Source organism: Microcebus murinus, chromosome 6 (assembly GCF_040939455.1).
Source record: "Microcebus murinus isolate Inina chromosome 6, M.murinus_Inina_mat1.0, whole genome shotgun sequence".
In the NCBI taxonomy this organism is placed as follows: domain Eukaryota; kingdom Metazoa; phylum Chordata; class Mammalia; order Primates; family Cheirogaleidae; genus Microcebus; species Microcebus murinus.
Window position 1 is genome coordinate 40,995,911 of NC_134109.1, and position 6,123 is coordinate 41,002,033.

At 40.4% G+C, this 6,123-nt stretch overlaps 1 non-coding gene across 1 annotated transcript; it reads left to right on the forward strand.

Moving 5' to 3' along the window:
* The first annotated feature begins 1,789 nt into the window (after positions 1-1,789).
* On the forward strand, positions 1,790-1,862 carry TRNAK-CUU (transfer RNA lysine (anticodon CUU)). Its single transcript has one exon. It is a non-coding gene; the product is annotated as a tRNA-Lys (tRNA).
* Positions 1,863-6,123: the final 4,261 nt, after the last annotated feature.

The window sequence follows — 6,123 nt, forward strand, 5'->3', positions numbered from 1 at the left end:
AGGAATTATTATTTATCTTTTATATTATTCCTCTCGTCTCCTTACTTTATTCTTTAGTGAAACAAAAAAGAGAGATGTTTGTATAGTCTTATAAAGAAAGCAGTAGAGGAGAAGTATCCTGTCGTCCTTGACGTCCTCGTTTCCACCAGTATCTTGATGGCATCCGCTTCACCCTCCTTTCCTCAGGCTCTCGGGAAGCACTTTGCACTTTAAGGATATCATGTTTGAGCTCAGCCAGGAATTTTACAAAAAGTTTGAGTGCTCTTTGTATGAGTTTAAAGCTTTTTAGTAGAGTTGAAGATAATCCTGGTTACAGAGAGATATTGAGCACTAACATTCCACGTTCTCCATTTAACACTGCGAATAAAACGAATAAAACGGTGAGCTAGGCATACTCCCGTCCCCTGTGGAATTAGCATTAAACTGTGGCCCCAAGTTCTTAATTATTTGCGTGATTCATTACAATACTTAAATGGCGTGGGCGTGAATTTGTTTGCTTGTTTTAACCAACTTACTTCTGATTACTTTGGGAAGTAGTACATGTGAAAGCGGTATGTAATTTACACATCTTTCTTACAGGGTGATAAGCTTTTTGAGGCTGAGTCTGGTTTTATCATTCTATTAGAATACCCAACACGGTGCTTTGCACGTGGTAGGTACTTAATAAATGTGCTTAATATGAAAAAAAAATCCTCAAATTCACTTACCGGTTACATTCTACCAAGTTATAAAACAATCACAAAAAAACAGTTGGTAATTGCAGACAAATTTGTTAATAATGTAATAATATTTTAAGCTTTAAAATTTTAAGTACTTTTACGTGTACTTTGAGGCATCTAAAATATTTTATGACATATCTTATTATTTTTTAATTGAATAACTCAGAAAATGTGACACTCAATGTATTTAGCTTCTAAATACTGTGTTTTAGGGATAGTATCCTAAGAATTCTTTGTTATTTTCAAGTTTACAATTAGACTTTAAGTTGCAATTCTCAACAGTAGGATAAACATTATCCTCTATCTACTCCACTATTACAGAAATGTGCAGAATTCTTTATCTTGAAAGGTTCACTGGTGTCTCAGAATACATATATTTCCATAGGAGTCTATTCCATTATCTCCTATCATAATTTGATCAAAATCAGGTTGTTCTCTTTTCCTGTTAGAATTAAAATTTTTTACCATTAGTTTCATAGACAATATTTCTTTCTTCACAGCTTCTGTCATTTGAGCAGAGTAATAACCACCTCTGAGCATCCTATCTCATCGTCAGTTACTCGAAAGAGACCTTATTTTAACTGAATCGAAATCCCTTTTCCTCAATTTAACTTTCTTTAATCAACCATACTTCAAAAGGAAATAGATAAGCCCCGCTGTTCTTTAGTGAAACTAACCTCTTAGAGGTTGGACTTTGTTTTTTAACGCAGAGCCCAAACATGTAGGAATTCAGTATGCCATTTGATAGAAGTTGGGTAGCCTTGATACACGTTTATGTAAAGAAGATAAGATATTGGGCGGCAAATACTTTAAATCACTTCATTAAAAAGATTAAATGACTGTAAGGAGAAAGACTTGCATAAGCTTTCAGTGATCTTCGGACACATACATAATAACAGTTCTTAAATATAAGCACAATTATGTTTTAAAACGTTTTTAAAATAATTCTGAAGCACCAACTTAGAAGTGTGTTACGAATTATTTTTTAGAAATAAAAAATAATATAGAATTGCAACCAAATGTATTTAAACGATCATCAAGAGAAGAAAAAATAGAGGGTGTTCTCGGGCGCCCGGCTAGCTCAGTCGGTAGAGCATGGGACTCTTAATCCCAGGGTCGTGGGTTCGAGCCCCACGTTGGGCGTTGCTGCTTTTTGTTAGGAAATTCCATTTTGCTCCAAAATTTCCACGGTTTCTTCAAAGCATTTACACTAAGAAGGGTTTTTACACAAAATTAATTTAAGCGCTTTCAATATTAACCAGATCTCTGGAAAAAAGTCTTCAGTTTGAAAACGAAACAGATCGCAAACTGTACTTGCGCACTTGAGAGCACACGTCCCCTCCCTAGTGTCCTCCTTAAAACACGGGGAAACTAAATGCCACTGTTTAAGCCTGGTTTTGTGTTACTATGCGTTCTTGCACAGTTGCTGGTAGAGGGCAGTTTTTGCTTTTATCTTAACAAAATTATGCCCCAATTTTGCCTGCTTTTCTAAAATTTAAGAGATCCGATGTGAAAGTAGTTGGAGACGCCAGAGGACTCGGAGGAAAAACAACCAATTCATCCTTCTCTCGCGCGCGCGCGCGCGCGCGTGTGTGTGTGTGTGTGTGTGTGTGTGTGTGTGTTTTCTCCTTTTTCTTGCTCCCAATATAGGGCCTATCTTAGGGGAGGGAGGGAGGAGAAATTATCCCGAAGAAATACACAGTGAGAAATATTTCTTTCGATAGATTTATACAACCAGTGCATACATCAAGTTTTCTTCCATTGTTCTTGGGATCTATGTACAGGATGGATATTAGGAAGTTAATATTCTAGTGAAGGCTCTTTGACAGATGCAGAAAAGAACTGAGTTGTGAAAACTTGGATGGACAATTAAGATATTTGAGGCAGGTTTTCCACCTTCTTCCCTCTTCACTGATATATCTATGAAGTAATCAGAAAGAGAACGCTCACTCTCACTGGGACCACCTCAGTTAGGCACGTTCCAGGATCTCACCCCCCAGACCACGTAAGTGAACAATCCATGCTCCTTCCAACCCTACTACCTAAACCACTGGATCCTATACCCTCCCCCTGTTATCTGCCAACTTGCTCTCTACTAAACGATCAATTTTTCTCTCTTCTTGATTGTTCCCTTCAACCTACAAACGTGCTGTTATTTCTCTATCTTAAAACAAGACAAAAACTTTGACTCAGTTTTCCTGAGGGCTACCATTCTATTTCTGTTTCCCGTTGGAACAAGTCACCCCGTTTACGCTCTCCTTCCTCTCTTCCCATCTCTTAATCTGGACAATGCCTTTCAGCCAAAGACCAAAAACCAAACCAAACCAAGCCAAAATGACACTTGTAGTTGAACAAGTTTGGTTTATTACATGTTATACCAAGGGAGAACTGTGGGAGCAATTCAGTAAAACAGTGTTAAAAAGAACCTATTTGGGCCGGGCGCTGTGGCTCACGCCTGTAATCCTAGCTCTTGGGAGGCCGAGGCGGGCGGATTGCTCAAGGTCAGGAGTTCAAAAAACCAGCCTGAGCAAGAGCGAGACCCCGTCTCTACTATAAATAGAAAGAAATTAATTGGCCAACTGATATATATATAAAAAATTAGCCGGGCATGGTGGCGCATGCCTGTAGTCCCAGCTACTCGGGAGGCTGAGGCAGAAGGATCGCTGGAGCCCAGGAGTTTGAGGTTGCTGTGAGCTAGGCTGACGCCACGGCACTCACTCTAGCCTGGACAACAAAGTGAGACTCTGTCGCAAAAAAAAAAAAAAAAAAAAAAAAAAAAAAAAAAAAAAGAACCTATTTGTAGAATTTGGGCTTTTACTGGGTAATTTGGGGAAGGGCCTAAGGAAGTAGGGGCTTGTTCTGGATTGGGTGGTCTCAGAAAGCCAGGGAAATTCTATGATCTTAATATATCTTACCTATAGAGAGGGAAAAGGAGGAATAAATCTGAAAGTGGTAAAGTGGCAATCACTCATTTGGCAAGAAAGAGGAATGTTTTGTGTTTTGAGTTGGACAGTAACCATCTTGTCTGAAGTGGATGTTCTGTGAAAAAAAAGGAGAAAAGTATAATTTGCTCAGTGTCCTATCAGTCTATAATCTCATTGAGGCTTAGCTGTGTCAGTTTAGTTCACCATGTCAGGGCTACTTCCTGCTTTTCTCAACCCACTCCAATCAGGATTTCCTGCTCTGCCTCCCCACCTGCCACTAGTCTGCCAAACTGTTCATGAAAAGATCACCAATCACCTCCACATTACTAAATCTAATTGTTAATTGCTAGGCCAAATCTACTTGCCCTATCAGAAACTTACTACAAATTTGATCACGCCACACTTCTTGCCTTGGTTTCCAGGTCACTAATGCTCTCGTTTTCTCCTTTATCTTACTAGTTCCCCTTTTACTATCCTACCTCTTCACTTTTAAGTACTCTAGGGATGAGACCTTGGCCCTTTTTTGCCATCTGTACTCCCCCACTTGGTGATCTCATGGCTTTAAATACCAGGTATTTGCTGGCGATTCTCAACTTCATATTAAGAGAGAGCCCACGTCTCTTTCTTAAATGTCAAACTTGAATATCCATTTGGATGTGTAGTAAGTATCTCAAACTTAACATACACAAAACTTAACTCAGTCTTTGCTCCAAAACTTTCTTCTCCTGCAGTTTTCCTTCCTCCCCACACCCCATTAATGGTAACGCCATCTTTATAGTTATGAAGGCCAAAAATCTTGGAAAAATCATTGACTTCTTTCTCTAGAACCCCATTGTGAAAGTGTCTTTCACTGTTTCCTCTCCCACACTGACTTTGGGCTAGGACATGTGACTAGTTTTATCTAAGGGGACATTAGAAAGCATGATACAGTGTCTTGATGAGTACTTTCACAATGGGCTTGGATGCAAGCTGCCAAGTAAGAAGTCTGAGTACCCTGAGACCACCATGCTCTGAGGAAGCCTAAGCTAGCCACATGGAGACAGGCCATGTGGGAGAAAGGAGCCGTGTGAAGAGCACCGAGACCTGACTTGAGAGCAAAGTTATCTTAGACCTTCCATCCCTGCAAACCAATTAAATACAGCCAAGTGAATATCTAGCTGATGCCATATGGAACAAAACTGCACAACTGGGCTTTGCCTGAATTCTTGACCTACAGAATAATAAGCAAATAAAGTACTCGCTGTTTTAAGCCACCAAATTTTGGGAGATTGTTACATTGCAACAGGTAACTGAAACATCCATATCAAATCAGGAAATCCTGTTGGTCTACCTTCAAGATAGATCCAAAATCAGACTTCTCACCTTTACTGCTTGCACCCTGGTTTAAACCATTACCTCATCTGGATTACTGTAATCATTTCATAACTGATCTTTCTGCTTTCAGTCTTCTATTCTTTACACAACATCCAGAATAATCCAGTTAAAACAAGCGAGGCCCAGGCAGCGTGGCCCATGCTTGTAATCCTAGTATTTGGGAAGGCCAAGGTGGGAGAGTCACTTGAGGCCAGGAGTTACAGAAGAGCCTGGGCAACATAGCCAGACCCCATCTCTTAAAAAAAAAAAAAAAAAAACTAGCCAGACGTGGTCTTTAAAAAAAAAATTAGCCAGACATGGTGGCACACACCTGTAGTCCTAGCTACTTAGGAGGCTGTGGTAGGAAAGAGGACTTGAGCTCAGGAGTTTGAGGTTGCAGTGAGCTATGATCACACCACTGTACTCCAGCCTGGGTGACACAGCAAGACCTTGTCTCTAAAAACCAAATAAAAAACACCAAGTCAAGCCAGACGCGGTGGCTCACGCCTGTAATCCCAGCACTTTGGGAGGCTGAGGTGGGCGGATCGCTCGAGGTCAGGAGTTCAAAACCACCCTGAGCAAGAGTGAGACCCCGTCTCTACTATAAAAATAGAAAGAAATTAATTGGCCATCTGATATATATAGAAAAAATTAGCCGGGCATGGTGGCACATGCCTGTAGTCCCAGCTACTGGGGAGGCTGAGGCAGGAGGATTGCTTGAGCCCAGAGTTTGAGGTTGCTGTGAGCTAGGCTGACGCCAGGGCACTCACTCTAGCCTGGGCAATTAAGCGAGACTCTGTCTCAAAAAACAAACAAACAAAAAAAAACACCAAGTCAGATCTTGTCATTATTCTAAGGGTATCCTGTTTCACTGTATGAGATATGTCCTTACAAGATTGTTCCCTTTCTCCCATCTCCTATTACTTTTCTTCTCCTTACTTACTATACACCAAATTGGCCTCCTTGCAGATCCTGGAACATGTTAAGCATGCCTGTCCTTAGGGTTCTTGCCCTGGCTGTTTCTTCTTCCTGTATCACTTTTCCTCCCAAATACCCACATAGTTAATTCACTTGCCTAATTTCTTTGTTCAAAAGTCACTAAAAAAAGAGGCCAACCCCGATAACAC